Below are 18,610 nucleotides of genomic sequence, written 5' to 3' on the forward strand. Positions count from 1 at the left end.
CATTGGATCATGGAGAAATCAAGGGAGTTCCAGAAAAACATCTACTTCTGTTTTGATTACACTAAAGCCTTTGACTATATGGATCACAGCAAACTGTAGAAATTCTTTAAAGAGATGGGAATACCAGATCAGCTTACCTGTCTCCTGAGAAACCTGTATGCATGTCAAGAAGCAGCAGTGAGAACAGATAATAGAACAACTGTCTGGCTCAAAATTGGGAAAGGAGTCTGACAAGGCTGTTTATTGTCACCCTGCTTATTTAACTTCTATGCAGAGTACATCATGCGAAATGCTGGGCTGGATGAATCACAAGTCAGAATCAAGATTGCCAGGGGAAATATCAAGAACCTCACATATGCAGATTATAACACTCTAATGCCAGAAAGTGAAGAGGAATTAAAGAACCTCTTAATGAGGGTGAAAGAGAGTGAAAAAGCTAGCTTGAAGCTCAACATCAAAAAAACTAAGATCATGGCATCCAGTCCCATCACTCAATGTCAAATAGATGGAAAAATTGGAAACAGTGACAGATTTTATTTTCTTTGGCTTCAGAATCACTGTGAATGGTGACTGCAGCCATGAAATTAAAAGACACTTGCACCTTGGAGGGAAAGCTATGACAAACCTAGAAAGTATATTAAAAACAGAGATATCACTTTGCTGACGAAGGTCCATACAGTCAAAACTCTGGTTTTTCCTATAGTCACGTATGAATGTGAGAGTTGGACCATAAAGAAGGCTGAGGGTGGAAAAATTAATGCTCTCAAATTCTGTGGTGCTGGAGAAGACTCTTGAAAGTCTCTTGGACTGCAAGGAGATCAAACTAGTCAGTCCTAAAGAAAATCAACCCTGAATATTTATTGGAAGGACTGATGCTGAAGCTGAAGCTCTGATATTTTGGTCACCAGATGGGATGAGCTGATTCATTGGAGAAGGAAAAAAAAAAAAAAAAACCCTGATGCTGTGAATGATTGAGAGCAGGACAAGAAGGGGTTGATAGATGATGAGATGGTTGAATGACATCACCCACTCAATGGACATGAATTTGGTCAAACTCTGGAAGATAGTGAAGGACAGGGAAGTCTGGCATGCTGAAGTGCATAGGGTCACAACGAATCAGATAGGAGTTTGACTGAACAAAAATAAAATCCACTGTTACCCAAGCCTAGATTGGGAAAGTAAGCCTGTAGTAGCACTTACTACAAACATTTAGTCAATGAGCAAAACAAATCTGTTTTTACATTACATTCTCATAAACAGAGCATGTTTGTAGTTGACCCAATACCTAAGTTTTATAAAATTTTTCTGAGTTAGCTTGAAATAATAAACTTTCATAACTAACTTATTATGAAGAAATGCCTCAGGGATGAAATGAACAGTGTTTACCCTAGGATATATGGCAGATGGGTGCTAAATGTGTTTATTCACTTTGATCATCATAAAATGTTTGTTTTTAGCAACTCTGTGAGGTTTGTGATAGCCCAGAGCAATACTTGTCAAAAATGTCTCAGTTAATAGACAATCTTTATAATTATATGACTCATTGCTAAAAAATATGGATTAAGGTTAATTAGGTCCCATTTGTTTATTTTTGTTTTTATTTCCAATATTCTGGGAGGTGGGTCATAGAGGATCCTGCTGGATTAGTATTAAAAGAATCCAAGTTAGTTTTAACTTTTCATTTTACAGAAAATATGTGCTTACTGCATGTAATATCTTTAAAATATTTGAAATATATATATATATAGAGAGAGAGAGAGAGAGAGAGACTTGAATGCATATTTCTTTCTAGTCATTTTTAGAATATTTATATCTGGTGCCTTAACATTTTTAAAATCATACTGAACCAGTTGTGATTAGTTTAGCTGTGAGTACTATCCTGTGCTTAGTTGCTCAGTCGTGTATGACCCTCTGTGATCCAATGGACTGTAGTTCACCAGACTCCTCTGTCTATGGGGATTCTCCAGACAAGAATACTGGAGTGGGTTGCCATGCCCTCCTTCAGGGGATCTTCCCAACCCAGGGATTGAACTCAGGTCTCCTGCATTGCAGGTGGATTCTTTACCAACTGAGCAACCAGAGAAATCCAAGAATACTAGAGTGGGTAGCCTATCCCTTCTCCAGGGGAACTTCCCAGCCCGGGAATAGAACTGGGGTCTCCTGCATTGCAGGCAGATTCTTTACCAGCTGAGCTACCAGGGAGAGACTTTGCAAAACGGTAGTTTAAACTTTCTAGAAGGTAACCCAGAGCTGGTCGTGATAATCAGGAAGGCCTCCTCCATCATCCTAACTCATGACACCCGTCTTCAGTGTCACCTTGGTGTCTAAGTTGGCTGCTAGAGTTCCTGGGATCATGTTCCAATTACAGTTCAGAAGAAGGCAGATGGACCAAAAGGACAAGTAACAATTCAGTGTCAGTCGCTTCCCTTTAACATGCCTTCTCTGGAGTTCTTGTCAACGTTTTCCCTTATACCTCATGGGAAAGAAGTGACTCACTTGACTGTATTTTTCTGCAAAAGAAGCTAGAAAATAAACTGTTCATTCTAGGAAGCAATATTCCAGGGGAAATTGGGATTCTGTTACTAAAGGAGAGAAGATATTGAAAAGGAAACCAGTGCTTTACACACACACACACACACACTCATTTACACATACAGGTACTCATGTAGATGTAGGCTTGGAGATACATATATCTCCAATATAAATAGAAATTTATATTTTTATATAATTATAAAAATATATAAATATTTATATTTATATAATATATAAATTTATATATCTCCAATATAAAATTGCATATTCTGTTTTTTTACCAAGCACACAGCTGTCTAAATTCTACTTCATTGAGGTTCTTACACAGATATTTAATGTTTTGATTAAAAAGTAACTGAACCAATGTATAATATTATAATTTGCCATAAACTTGATAATAATGTTAGTTGCTCAGTCATGTCTGACTCTGTGGCCCCATGGACTATAGACCACTGGGCTCCTCTGTCCATGGAATTCTCCAGGCAAAAATACTGGAGTAGGTAGCCATTCCCTTCTCCAGAGGATATTCCCGATCCAGGGATCAAACCTAGGTCTCCCCCATTGCAGCCAGATTCTTTACCATCTGAGCCAAAGAGTCTTCTCAATATTACTGTTGTTATCAGTCGGTATGCTACTGCCATGATGACTGATGCTGAGGCTTCCACTCATGGAGCAGCTATTATAAGCCAATTGTTTTGTTAAATAGATGTATATGTGAGGTGAATAAATTTGGTTCAAGCCCTTGTCTTCAGGCACGGGCTAGCAGAGGCTAGCATAGGTAAAACAAGCTCCAAACCCAGGAGCATTTGAAAATCATGAAAACTTTATGCAGGGTTTTTTTGTGAGTACAAGAGGAGATTGCATAGCCCATATACAATAAAAACATCCTCTACTGCTTACTGAGTTTCCCTCACAACTCAAGGCTGCTGGATTCATCAGTTATCTCCCTTGTCAAAAGCCTATCAATACTGGACTTTTTCTTATTTCTCTATTCTATGCTTTATCTATTTCTCCAACCTCCAGGATCTTTTTCATTTTAGATGGCATAAAATCCTAAGTGTATACTACCTCTGGCAATGTGTGAGAATATTTCTTCATTGTATTCTCACCAGCGTAGATATTATCATTTAAAACCCATAATTGTTTTAGAAAACAGCATTGTAATTCACATTTTAATTACTAAAACTTTGAAAACTTTCTCAGACACTTGCTAAACAGCTGGGTTTCCAAATCATTCCTTCACTCAGTATTTATTGAGAGTCTTTTTTGTTCCAACCCTTCCTCTAGATGTTGAGGATACAATGGTGAATGAAAGAGAAAAATCTCTGCCCTCATGAAACTTGCATTTTATTTGCTGAGTCAGAAAATAGACAAAGATAAGCAAAATGTATGAACAGTGAGATGATGGTGATTGTTATGGAGGAAAATAAAGTAAGGAATTGGAGAGTGAGGACTTATAATTTAAATAGGGTGGGCCCACTTTGAAGGTGACACTTTAGTAAAAGCTGGAAGGAATTGATGATTGAAAGAAAGTACACATACTCTTTAAGAGAGATGGTGAGATCCAGAAAAGAGGAGGGAGTGCAAAGAGTTGAGCAATAGTTCGCCCAGTATGGAGAAGGAAACGGTAACCCACTCCAGTATTCTTGCCTGGAGAATTCCATGGACAGAGGAGCCTGGCTGCAGTCCATGGGGTTGCAAAGAGTTGCACACAACTGAGCTACTGACACTTTCGCCCAGTATGTTTGAGAAACAGCAAATCTGTTTGGCCAATCTGACAGGAGTGAAGTGAACCAAGGCCAGAGAATTTCTGAAATCTGAGACATAGCGGTAACCAGACCACGTAGGAATTGGCGGCCAGTAGAAGAACCTGAGCATTTTCTCCAAGTGAGATGGGAAGCAAGTAGAAAGTTTTTGATCTGCTTTAAGTTTTAGCAAGATCATTCTGACTGCTTTATAGAAAACAGAGTGGAGGAGGACAGTGGCCAAAGCAGGTCAACTAGTTAGGAGATGACTGTTATATTCCAGGTGAAAGATGAGGAAATGTCAGAGGCAGGTATGATATGATCCCATCACGTGTATATTTTTACTGTACAGTCTAGGATTAATGAACTGGATTTAGTATATAACAGAAAGAGAAGTAATGAATAATTCCAACGTTTGGGTCTAGGCTTTGAAAAGAAAGCAACTGACCTATAATTAGAGAGAAGTACTACAGTATAAGGAAAGCAGATTTGAGAGAGGAAATTAGGAGCTCAGTTGTAGACATGCTAATTTTGAGATTTTGTTTTTTAGAAATCAAAGTAGAGTGGATATGTTGACAGTTCAATACCGAAAGAGAGCAGGAGTGGTCCAGGCTCCTGTGAATTACCTGTTTGTATCCTTTACTCAGTTATTTCTTATATTTACATTTTTATATATCTGGACGTGGACTTTTTATATAGTATTCTTATGTTACTGTTAAAAATATGCATTGTGTCAAATTTGAAATGATCATTATGTTGTAAAGGGCCAAACAATGTTAATACAAAAAAAAAAGGAACATCTAAAAAGAGTGAGTCAAGGGAGATGAACTGGGAGATTGGGATTGACATATATACACTACTATATATAAAACAGACAAGTAATGAGAACCTACCGTATAGTCCAGGGAACTGTACTCGTTGTTCTATAGTGACCTATATGGGAAGGAAATTCAAAAAGGAAGGTATATATGTGTACATGTGGTTGATTCACTTCGCTTTATAGCAGAAACTAACACAGCAGTGTAAAGCAACTCTACTCAAATAAAAATAAATAAATGAAAAGACTGAGAATGGTGCGTGTCTTTAAGTGAGATGGAGGAGAGAGAGGTAAGTGGGAGGGAGGGAGGGACAGAGACGAGGAACGAGAAGAGTGAGAGAGCAAGAAGGAGAGAGAGAGAGAGAAAACATGATGATTTCAGTGATATAAAAGCTTCCATATGGTATCAGTTTGTCAAAATATTTCTGTAGGAGTACTGCCGGAACTTTCCACCAGCACACATATTTAGTATATAAACCCTCAGTAAAGTCACTCCTTCCTCTGTATGTATGTATGCCTTTCTTTCCTCTCCCATTTTTTTCAGCTTCTGAACTGAATTTCCCATTGGTGAAAACTTGGCTGCATGCATGCCCACAATAATATCAAGATGAAGTCTAAACCATATTTTTTTTTCCGGAAGAATTATCCAGATTTCTAGAGGCCTGAATTATGTCAAACAAGATCTCTGTGCAGATCCTTCTGTCTGCATTGCTACACTACTGTGCCTCTTTAATTGCTATGGTAACAGCACAACAGCACCAATATAACCACAGAGACTAGATACATGAAATGTTAAACACCTTTGGGAAACTGAAACATAATGGATAGCATAACATCTCAAAGGCTCAGAGAGTCACCTTTCAGAATTTCAAAGAAAAATGGATAAAGCACTAAATCATTTACTAGATTTAAAACACTGATGAATGGCATTCGGATTTGTATTGTAACCCTCATGATGTTCTTCCAAGTTGCCTTAAAAACAAGGTGCATCCTGAGAGAGGAGCTGCCCTGTTCTTGGAAATTGGAAGAAAGCTGGGGTCTTCTATGACTCTCAATCACAGGAGAGTTGATTTCATTGCATTTCACATCTGCGATAATGGTCCATGCCCTAGACCTTTCTCTTCCTGTGTCCATTGAAAACTCATTACCTGCAGTGAGATGCAATAGAAAGAAACTGGCATATTAAGTGTGATTGCAGTCTTCAATGACTAATATTTTCAGACCTTCAATGAGACTCAGTTTTCTCATCATTCAGTACCAAGTCTGATGTGGAACATGTTTATCCTGCTGTTTTCCACAGAGCATTGATACAGGGGGAGCATGCTTCTTCAGATTTGAAGTTGATGGGGAGCAACAGTGTGATACCCCAGCTAACAAGATACTCTTTATCTGAGAGCTTTCTCATTTGAAAGCCCCATGCCTTTCACCATCTTACAAAACCTTTGTTGTTTGGCTATCCCTTTTTATTTTTTTAAAAAAATTTTTGACCTGAATTATGGTTGATGTACAGTATTATGTAAGTTACAGGTATACAACATAGTGATGCACAAGTTTGTAGGTTATATTCCATTTATTTAGTGCAAAAGACTGTCTATATGCTCTGTGCTGTATAATACATGCTTGTGGCTTATTTATTTTACACACAATAGTTTGTAATCCCTTTGCCCTCTATTGCCCTCTGCTTCTGTCTCCCCACTGGTAACCACTAGCATGTACTATATCTGTGAGTCGGCTTCTTTATTTTTACTTTCACTGGCTCATTTTATTTTTAGATTCCACATTTAAGTGACATCATGCAGTATTTGTCGCTCTCTGTCTGACATCTTTTCCTAGAAATATGACTTTATTTGTAGATAAGTATGGCTTCAGGGGATGATGTGTAAGGATGCCAGAGGGGAAGGGTGGACTATAATGTCTGGCTTTTTAAATAACTTTTTACTTCATTTTGAAGTATAGCCAATTAACAATGTCTTGATAGTTTCAGATGCACAGCAGTGCGATGCATCTATAGATATACATGTGCCCATTCTCCCCCAAACTCCCCTCTCATCCAGACTGCCACGTAAGCTTGATCATCTGTCTGACTTACTGCACTTAGCGCAATACCCTCCAAGTCCATCTATGTTGGTGCAAATTGTAAAAATTCCTTCTTTTTTGTGTCTGAGTAGTATTTCATTGTGTGTGTGTGTCGGTGTTTGTGTAGATATATATACCGCGTCTTCTTTATCTGCTCTTTTGTTGATGGACACTTAGTTTACTTCCATATCTTGCTAATTGTAAATGCTGCTGTGAACATTGAGGTGAATGTATCTTCTCTACTTAATGTTTTCCTAATTAAACTTAAAAGTGTTTGCACAGCAAACTATCAACAAAGCAAAAAGACAGCCTACTGAGTGAGAGAAAATAATTTGCAAATAATATGATTGATAACATTTTAATACCCAAAATATATAAACAGGTCATAGAAATCAACATCAAAAAACAAATAACCCAATTTAAGTGGTTCAGTTCAGTTCAGTCCCTCATTCGTGTCCGACTCTTTGTGACCCCATGAATCGAGCACGCCAGGCCTCCCTGTCCATCACCAACTCCCAGACTTCACGCAGACTCACGTGCATCGAGTCAGTGATGCCATCCAGCCATCTCATCCTCTGTTGTCCCCTTCTCCTCCTGCCCCCAATGCCTCCCAGCATCAGAGTCTTTTCCAATGAGTCAACTCTTCACATGAGGTGGCCAAAGTACTGGAGTTTCAGCTTTAGCATCATTCCTTCCAAAGAACACCCAGGGCTGATCTCCTTCAGAATGGACTGGTTGGATCTCCTTGCAGTCCAAGGGACTCTCAAGAGTCTTCTCCAACACCACAATTCAAAAGCATCAGTTCTTCGACGCTCAGCCTTCTTCACAGTCCAACTCTCACATCCATACATGACCACAGGAAAAACCATAGCCTTGACTAGACGGACCTTTGTTGGCAAAGTAATGTCTCTGCTTTTGAATATGCTATCTAGGTTGGACATAACTTTCCCTCCAAGGAGTAAGTGTCTTTTAATTTCATGGCTGCAGTCACCATCTGCAATGATTTTGGAGCCCAAAAAAAATAAAGTCTGACACTGTTTCCACTGTTTTCCCATCTATTTCCCATGAAGTGATGGGACCAGATGCCATGATCTTTGTTTTCTGAATGTTGAGCTGTAAGCCAACTTTTTCACTCTCCACTTTCAGTTTCATCAAGAGGCTTTTGAGTTCCTCTTCACTTTCTGCCATAAGGGTGGTGTCATTTGAATATCTGAGGTTATTGATATTTCTCCCGGCAATCTTGATTCCAGCTTGTGTTTCTTCCAGTCCAGCATTTCTCATGATGTACTCTGCATATAATTTAAATAAGCAATGTGACAATATACAGCCTTGACGAACTCCTTTTCCTATTTGGAACCAGTGGTAGAAGACCTAAATAGACATTTCCAAAGAGGACATGCATGTCCAACAAGCACATGAAAATATACTCAACATCATTAATTATCAGAAAAATGCAAATCAGAGCAACAGTGAGATATCACCGCACACTGGTCAGTATGACTATCACCAAACAGAACACAAATAACAAAAATTAGTGAGGATGTGGATAAAAGGGAACCCTCCTACACTGTTAGTGGGAATGTAAATTGGTGCTACCACTGTGAGAAATAGCATGGAGGTTCTCAAAAAAAAAAAAAAATAGAGCTACCATATGAACCAGAAATTCCACTCCTGGGTATATATTCCTTATTTCATTGCCCCTGTAAAATCCATGACTTGGGGCACTCACCATTCACACACATAGTAGGTTATCAAATTATTCTGTGAAACAAATAACCATCTACCCCATCAGATTAATTATACCTATACCTGTCCCTTAGCAGCACTACTGTACTCATTAGTGCAAGTTTTCAGTATAAATTATTTTGCATTTTTATACACACATTCCCCCTTCCCCTTCCCAAATAGTTTTCAGTTACAGCTAAACCCCTATAAGGAGTGCTTACCATCAGTTCATTTTAGGAAACCACTTATCATCTGTGCCAGCTGGCCCAACTCTAAACTACTATTGTTCTAGCACTTTTGGAAGCCTTCACAAACTCTTAGCACTGGCCTGTTCTAGACCACTGTCTCTCTCCAAGCTTGTCTGCAAGAGAGAACGCATTCTCCTTCAGAGTTACCAGTTGTACTGACCTTCAGGATGCATGGACAGTCAGTGACATTACAGAGTCTCTGCAGGCAAACTCCTAAGTGGGCAAGTAAAGGGACAACTCAACCCACCTCACTGGGAGAATGCTGAGACCTCTTGATACACAGAAGTCACTCTCCTTTCTGAGATGGAATTTATATTCTTAAAGGAATCTTATGTATTTAAGTATTTGGGTAACTTCAGTTATATCTTGACACACCAAAGAAAAATGAATGACTGGTTAAATGTGACATCTGGGTTGTCATTCAGTATGCTCTTAAGTCTCCACCATAGTCATCTGTCAGCACCATAGTAGTCTGTCAGATGCAACTTGATTAAGAAGAGAGACCAGGAAAAAAGGAGTAAGTCACTTGATGAGCGTAAGGAATCAATGTTGGATCAATCTCTTTATATCCAAATGCTACATAATCAGGAAAACACAATAAAAGTAATATATATGTAACCTCATCTTATCCTAGAAACAGTATGGGTTTTGGAAGTAAATATATCTCCATCTTAAAGCTACCTTTTTGTTTGCTTTCTGTAAGAAATCTCTCTCTTTCTGTAAGAATCTCAAGAAATCTCTTGAGGAGATTACTTAAATTTCTTAAATTTGATTTCATCATATAAAATGGGAAGAAAGATAGTACTTTATATGGAGCTGTGCAAGGATTAAATGAGATTTTGTATAAGTACATTGCATAGCAAGTATATTTTAGCTTTCTAATATAAGCTAACAAAATTAATATTAAAAACATTTCATAAGAGAAATAAAACATTATCTGTGTAGCATTCACCTTAATTTTTAAAAGCAGAGAAGTGATGAAATATTTGCACATCTATTAATTAGATAAAGCATGGCAAATATTCCACTTAGTAAACCGGCTTAATTATCACTTAGCATCTCAATCTTGTTTCCTCACCTATAAGTAAAAGACCATTACTTCCTTAATGTTACCTGTGCCCTATCAATGGTAGCTATTTTTAAAAAATTTAGTTTGCCTAAGTAACTGGTCTCTTGTTCTTTAGTGTAAATAATATATGTTTATATACATATATGCCATGTTGAGTTAAAAATGCATACCTGTATGCATGTACATGTTGAGAAGAAAAACCACAAGATGCTGTATTAACTGACAGACCCTTTAGAATTGTGTAAATGTAAGTATCAAAATGTATGATGAGTTAGAATTTTTCACCATGCCTTTTATTATACTAATTGTGAATGTGTTTGTCTAATCAGATCCCAGCCTTCTAAGCTTGATAGATTCTAGCAAAACACCTTGTACACGGTGCAGAAGCTAAATAAGTCTTGCTGAAATTAATTTTAAAAATGAATGAATGAGCTTTGCGCAGTGGCAGTATCATAGCCAATGATGTTTATCCGAGGCATGATTATTACTAATTGAAAACTTTTCCCAGTACCCCCCGTTACGACTTGAAATATAGTTGGCATTAGCAATTTTTGATAGTCTCCACAGAAACTGAATTAAAAAAAATGAATGAATGAATGTATGAGCGAATCTTCAAAATTTATTATGTTCAATGTGCTTAGGAATTTTACTAGCCACTTTATAATCAAAGATCAAAGGATGATTGTTCTAGGCTATATATGTCTTATTTTGAGGCCTGAATTTAGCAGGTTTAATTGCAATATCCTGAGTACATGTTTTGCTATAAACGTTATCATTGGTAGTCCTTCTATTAATAGAATAAAAATTAGGGTGAAATTTAAACTGTTTGAAACAACTTTCAAATTCATTATCTAAACTGTATTGTGAAATGTCCTTTGCCATAAAGGAACCATTCTGACACATCCTAAAACAACTCATCAGTGTCAGCAGGCATCAGCACCTGTTCGCAGGCATTAACCTGAGCAAAGGGACACTAATTAAATTGGTAGAGCTCTACTGAATGATAGCAAGGCAGCTCCTGAGGAGCCGGGGAGCTTTCCTTTAACTCAACATATAAATTGGTGCCATATTGGTTTCTGCAGAGAATAGATTATATTCTCAGTTGGTTGTAAGATCTAAATTCTCTTTTATATCCTGTTCTAGTTGCCAAATAAATACTGATTCTCTCGAGCATATGTTATGTAGTAGCCATGGGCTGGAAGAAGGGTGCAGTACTGGAAAATGATTTTCCAGTTTGTAGGTGATAGACACTTCTTTGTAAATGTGTCACTTTTGTGTCCCAGAGGAACTAGCTTCAAAGAACATATAATATAGAGACATGTAAATTTTATCTAAAGAGCTATATTGTATGACTATTTACTGAGTTACAGCCCTACTCAAATAATATTATTAAAGGGTTATTATTATTAATAATGTTATTATTAATAGGGGTTGCATTTAACTATTTAGAAAAGGCAACAAATTGTTTTAGAAGTTCCAATTAACTAGATAAGAATGAGGATCATGTCTATACTCTGTATCTTGTAATAACCTATAATGGAAAATAATCTAAAAAAGAAGTATATGTAAATAAAAAGAATGAGGATACTGTGTTTAATGGCCTTTATAAATGTTTAAGTTATGAAAACAAAGCATAGCAACTACTCTGCTCTTCTAGTCACATTTATTTCTTCAAGTGCTAATATATTAATCTAAAAAATGTCAAGGATTAATTTTTGAACTTGTTGTTCAGTCGTTCAATCATGTCTGACTCTTTACAACCCCATGGACTGTAGCCTGCCAGGCTTCCCTGTCTTTCACCATCTCCCAGAGCTTGCTCAAACTCATGTCCATTGAGTCAGTGCTGCCATCCAGCCATCTCACCCTCTGTCGTCCCCTTCTCCTCCTGCCTTCAGTCTTTCTCAGCATCAGAATATCTTCCAGTGAGTCAGCTGTTCGCATCAGGTAGCCAAAGTATTTGGAACTTCAGCTTCAGTCCTTCCAGTGAATATTCAGGGTTGATTTCCTGTATCAACTGGTTTTATTTCCTTGCAGTCCAAGGGACTCTTCAAGAGTCTACTCCAACACCACTGTTCAAAAGCATCAATTCTTCAGCGCTCAGCCGACTTTATGGTCCAAACCTCACATCCATACATGACTACTGGAAAAACCATAGCTTTGACTCATATGGATCTTTGTCGGCAAAGTAATGTCTCTGCTTTTTAATATGCTGTCTAGGTTTGTCATGGCTTTTCTTCCAAGGAGCAAGCATCTTTTAATTTCTTTTAATTTGAATTTGTAGGAAATGAAAGCTCTGTTTCTTTATGTGATCCCTATCTCCTATCTTTTTATAAAGTTAGAAATTTTCACCCTGTCCTAAGATACATGGAAAAGCTAATTGATCACAATTCATATGCTTCTGTCATTACAGGTCTCACTTCAACAAAAAGTAAACACAGAATTAAGAAAGTGGTGCACATTTTATTCTAAATATATTGTTACTTTGCCATTCATTGTATCAGCAGTGAGATGATATTGTATCAGGCAGTAAATATGTTGCCTGATGAAGTAAATCAGATTGTGAAATAAGGTGCACAATTTTAGTTGAAATATAATCACATCTTTGAAGATATACGACAGACCTAAGGAAATGTGTATTTCTAAAATACGACTAAATTTTGATTAACTACCAATGATTTGTCATTTTATAAATTCTTCTTCCTTTAAATCAATGTTTGGAAACATAATAGAAAACTTGTATTTCCTCTTTTAGGTTTAACCAACTGTGGTGAGGAAAACGTAACATAAAGAAAATGCACCCATTTTAAATGTATGGCCAATGAATTCTTATGAATGTCACAAATAAGATATAGAATATTTCTATGACCCTGCCCCCGATTTTCTTGTACTCTTTCCCAGTCAATCTACTGTCCTCCAACTAGACAACGACAATCAATAGAATTGATTTCTATTACTATATATTAGTTTTTCCTATTCTAAATGCACATATACAGTTGACCCTTGAACAACAAGGGTTTGAACCATATGGGTTCACTTATATTCATTCACAAGTACTTGAGGCTAGGACTTCAAAATATTTTTTAAATGAGATATAACTGTCATATACCACTGTGTAAGTTTAAGGTGTAAAATGTGTTGACTTGATACATTTATATACAACAATATGATTGCCAATGTAGTGTTAGCTAACACCCCTATCATGCATGTGCTTCTCACTTCTTTTTTTCAGTGGGAGTAATTAAGTTATAGTCTCTTAGTGACTTTGTCGTTTATAATACAGTGTTGTTGTCTGCAATCACTATATTGTGCATAGATATTTAGGAATTATTTATCTACTAGCTGCAGGTCTATACCCCTTAAACAACATCTCCTCAATTCCTCCACGCCTCAGCCCTTGGTAACCAGCATTTTGCCCTCTGTCTTTATGAGACAATTTCCCTCAGTAGATTATATTTTCAGATAAGGAAAATATTGAGGAAGAATTAGGGAAGGAAAGGAAGATTGAAATGAATCCTCTAGGCGACAAAGACTTTCAGGTCTGGAAGAATTAATAAGAAGCTGAAGAACAGAAACTAAAAATCACTCTGGTTTTAGATCTAAAAACCAAGAGAGAGAGAGAGAGAGAGAGAAAGGGAGAGAAAGGAGAGAAAAAGGAACGAAAGAGAAAGGAAAGATCAATCCCTCTCCTCCCATACAGATATGTCTGACTTTCAACCACAGGCTTGAAGAACAGCTCACTTACAACCCAAAGCAGAGAAGTCTAGGGGTGAGAATAAAGATCAAGGAGATCTCCTTGGTCACCAAAAAGCTGGAAGCAGCCATAAAGCAGGATGAGCTCTCCAAAAGTTTGGAAATCAGAAAGCTCATCTGTGCAAAAGAGGCAGGTCTCCAAAACCATGCTAGTGCTAAGATTCATGTCTTACTGAATAGGAAATTCCCAACCATGCTCTCAGAACATTAGAAGCTATGGTGAACTGAACGACAGTAACACAGTAACAAACTGCAGGCTCGGCTAAATTGCAGAGCATGTGACACACTAGTATAGAACTCCTAGAAGATAACACGCGAGGAAACCTAGATGACCTTGTATATGGTGGTGCCTTTTCACATACAAGGTATTTGCAAAAGACAAATCTGTTAAAGACTGTTATCAAAAATGTACAAAGAAACTCTTAAAACTCAATAATAAAAAATGATTAAAAACAGGCCAGACTTTAAGAGATACCTCACCAAAGAAAAGATATCACTTCAGTTCAGTCCCTCAGTCATGTCTGACTCTTTACGACCCCATGGACTGCAGTACTCCAGACCTCCCTGTCCATCACCAGCTCCTGGAGTTCACCCAAACTCATGTCCATTGAGTTGGTGATGCCCTCCAACCATCTCATCCTCTGTTGTACCCTTCTCCTCCCACATTCAATCTTTCCCAAAATCAGGGTCTTTTCAAATGAGTCAGTTCTTCCCATCAGTTGGCCAAAGTGTGGAGTTTCAGCTTCAACATCAGTCCTTCCAATGAACACTAAGGACTTATCTCCTTTAGGATGGACTGGTTGAATCTCCTTGCAGTCAAAGGGATGCTAAAGAGTTCTCCAACACCACAGTTCAAAAGCATCAATTTTTCGGTGTTTAGCTTTCTTTGTAGTCCAACTCTCACATACATACATGACTACTGGAAAAACCATAACCTTGACTAGTTAGACTATTGTTGGAAAAGTAATATCTCTTCATTTTAATATGCTGTCTAGGTTGCTCATAAATTTTCTTCTAAAGAGGAAGCCTCTTTTAATCTCAAAGTGGCAGTCACCATCTGCAGTGATTTTGGAGCCCTGCCAAAAAAAAATGTATGCCACTGTTTCCACTGTTTCCCCATCTATTTGCCATGAAGTGGTGGGACCAGATGCCATGTTCTTAGTTTTCTGAATGTTGACCTTTAAGTCAACTTTTTCACTCTCCTCTTTCACTTTCATCAAGAAGCTCTTTAGTTCTTCACTTTCTGGCACAGGATGGTGTCATCTGCATATCTGAGGTTATTGATATTTCTCCCAGCAATCTTGATTCCAGCTTGTGCTTCATCCAGCCCAGCGTTTCTCATGATGTACTCTGCATATAAGTTAAATAAGCGGGGTGACAATATACAGCCTTGACATACTCCTTTTCCTATTTGGAACCAGTCTGTTGTTCCATGTTCAGTTCTAACTGTTGCTTCCTGACCTGCATACAGATTTCTGAAGAGGCAGGTCAAGTGGTCTGGTATTCCCATCTCTTTCAGAATTTTCCACAGTTTCTTGTGATCCACACAGTCAAAGGCTTTGGCATAGTCAATAAAGCAGAAATAGATGTTTTTCTGGAACTCTATTGTTTTTTTGATGATCCAGCAGATGTTGGCAATTTGATCTCTGGTTTCTCTGCCTTTTCTAAAACCAGCTTTAACATCTGGAAGTTCATGATTCACATATTGCTGAAGCCTGGCTTGGAGAATTTTGAGTATTACTTTACTAGCGTATGAGATGAGTGCAATTGTGCAGTAGTCTGAGCATTCTTCAGCATTGCCTTTCTTTGGTTTTGGAATGAAAACTGACCTTTTCCAGTCCTGTTTGGATAACTGCTGATTTTTCCAAATTTGCTGGCATATTGAGTGCAGCACTTTCACAGCATCATCTTTAGGATTTGGAATAGCTCAACTCAAATTCCATCACCTCCACTAGCTTTGTCTGTAGTAATGCTTCCTAAGGCCCTGACTTCACATTCCAGGTTGTCTGGCTCTACGTGAATGATCACACCATTGTGATTATCTGGGTCGTGAAGAATTTTTTTGTACAGATCTTCTGTGTATTCTTGCCACCTCTTCTTAATATCTTCTGCTTCTGTTAGGTCCATACCATTTCTGTCCTTTATCGAGCCCATCTTTGCATGAAATGTCCCCTTGGTGTCTCTAATTTTCTTGAAGAGATCTCTAGTCTTTCCCATTCTGTTGTTTTCCTCTATTTCTTTGCATTGATCACTGAGGAAGGCTTTCTTATCTCTCCTTGCTATTCTTTGGAACTCTGCATTCAGATGTTTATATCTTTCCTTTTCTCCTTTGCTTTTTGCTTCTCTTCTTTTCACAGCTATTTGTAAGGCCTCCTCAGACAGCCATTTGCTTTTTTGCATTTCTGTTTCTTGGGGATATTCTTGATCCCTGTCTCCTGTACAATGTCACGAACCCCCATCCATAGTTCTTCAGGCACTCTGTCTATCAGATCTAGTCCTTTAAATCTGTTTCTCACTTCCACTGTATAATCGCAAGGGATTTGATTTAGGTCATACCTGAATGGTCTAGTGGTTTTCCCTACTTTCTTCAATTTCAGTCTGAATTTGGCAATAAGGAGTTCGTGATCTGAGCCACAGTCAGCTTCTGATCTTGTTTTTGCTGACCTTATAGAGCTTCTCCATCTTTGGCTGCAAAGAATATAATCAATCTGATTTCGGTGTTGACCATCTGTTGATGTCCATGTGTAGTCTTCTCTTGTGTTGTTGGAAGAAGGTGTTTGCTATGACCAGTGTATTCTCTTGGCAAAACTCTATTAGCCTTTGCTCTGCTTCATTCTGTACTCCAAGCCAAATTTGCCTGTTACTCCAGGTGTTTCTTGACTTTCTACTTTTGCATTCCAGTCCCTTGTAATGAAAAAGACATCTTCTTTGGGTGTTAGTTCTAGAAGATCTTGTAGGTCTTCATAGAACTGTTCACCTTCAGCTTCTTCAGCCTTACTGGTTGGGGCAGAGACTTGGATTACTGTGATATTGAATAATTTGCCTTGGAAACGAAAAGAGATCATTCTGTCATTTTGAGATTGCATCCAAGTACTGCATTTCAGACTCTTTTTTTGACTATGATGGCTACTCCATTTCTTCTAAGGGATTCTTGCCCATGGTAGTAGATATGATGGTCTTCTGAGTTAAATTCACCCATTCCAGTCCATTTTAGTTCGCTGATTCATAAAATGTTGATGTTCACTCTTGCCTTCTCCTGTTTGACCACTTCCAATTTGCCTTGATTCATGGACCTAACATTCCAGGTTCCCATGCAATATTGCTTTTTACAGCATTGGACCTTACTTCCATCACCAGTCACATCCACAATTGAGTGTTGTTTTTGTTTTGGCTCTGTGTCTTCATTCTTTTTGGAGTTATTTCTCCACTCATCTCCAGTAGAATATGGGGCACCTACTGACCTGGGGAGTTCATCTTTCAGTGTCTTATTTTTTGCCTTTTCATACTTTTCATGGGGTTCTCAAGGCGAGAACACTGAAGAGGTTTTCCATTCCCTTCTCCAGTGGACCACGTTTTGTCAGAACTCTCTGCTGTGACCTGTCGTCTTGGATGGCCCTACATGGCATGGCTCGTAGTTTCATTGAGTCAGACAAGGCTATGGTCCATTACAAATAAAATATGAAGAGATATCCCACATCGTATGTCTCTAGGGAAATGCAAAGTAAAACAATGAGATTCCACTATACACCCTTTAGAATGACCAAAATCTGTAACTTGACACCAAGTGCTGAAAAAGAAGAAATACAATAGGAATTCTCACGCATCACTGCTGGGAATTATGGTTCAGCCATTTTGATTTTTTTTTTTTTAATAAAATAAAATATGTTCTGACCATGCAGTTCAGCAGTTGCATTCCTTGGTATTCACCCAAAGGAGTAACAAATATATGTCCACACAAAAGCCTGTACATGGATGTATATTGCACCTTTATTCATAATTGTCAAAACTTGGGAGCAACCAAGATGTTCTTCAGTAAGTGAGCTGATAAACCGTGGTGCATCCCAGACAGTGGAATATTATTCAGCGCCAAAAGGAAATGAGCTGTGAAGCATTGAAGAGACATGGAGGAATCTTAAAATCCTTAAATAAAAGAAGTCAGTCTGAAAAAGCTACATGTTGTATGATTCCAGCTCTATTACATTCTTGAAGAGGCAGTACTATGGAAACAGTATAAAGATCAGTGATTTCCAGGATTGGGTAGGGAGAGATGAATAGACAGAGCTGAGAAGATTTTTAGGGCAATGAGAATATTCTGTGTGATTCCAAAATGATGGGTATATGTCATTATATATTTATCCAAACCCATAGAACATAGAGCGCCAAGAATGAACCCTAATGTAAACTATGACCTTTAGGTGACTGTGGTGTGCCAACGTAGATTGATCTGTTGTAACGCATGTACCACTTCGGTAAGGGTTGTTGATTATATGGGAGGCTCTCCATGTGTGGGAGCAGTTAGTATATGGGAAACCTCTGAACCTTTCTCTCAATTTTGTTGTAAACCTAATACTGCCCTAACACAATCAAGTGTTTTTTTTTTGTTTTTTTTTTTAAGTTTGTTAAAAGTTAAACTGGTTTAGCCTCACCT

The 18,610-nt window shown here is 37.9% G+C and overlaps 1 protein-coding gene and 1 non-coding gene across 5 annotated transcripts in view; both read left to right on the plus strand.

Annotated features, from left to right (window-relative positions):
• The window catches only part of LRFN5 (leucine rich repeat and fibronectin type III domain containing 5), a 321,982-nt gene that overhangs the window by 283,404 nt on the left and 19,968 nt on the right, over positions 1-18,610 (plus strand). The window lies entirely within an intron of this gene.
• On the plus strand, positions 10,643-10,782 carry LOC113880220. The gene has a single exon (XR_003507681.1). It is a non-coding gene; the product is annotated as a U4 spliceosomal RNA (small nuclear RNA).

This window comes from Bos indicus x Bos taurus, chromosome 21 (genome assembly GCF_003369695.1).
Source record: "Bos indicus x Bos taurus breed Angus x Brahman F1 hybrid chromosome 21, Bos_hybrid_MaternalHap_v2.0, whole genome shotgun sequence".
NCBI classification, from domain to species: Eukaryota; Metazoa; Chordata; class Mammalia; order Artiodactyla; family Bovidae; genus Bos; species Bos indicus x Bos taurus.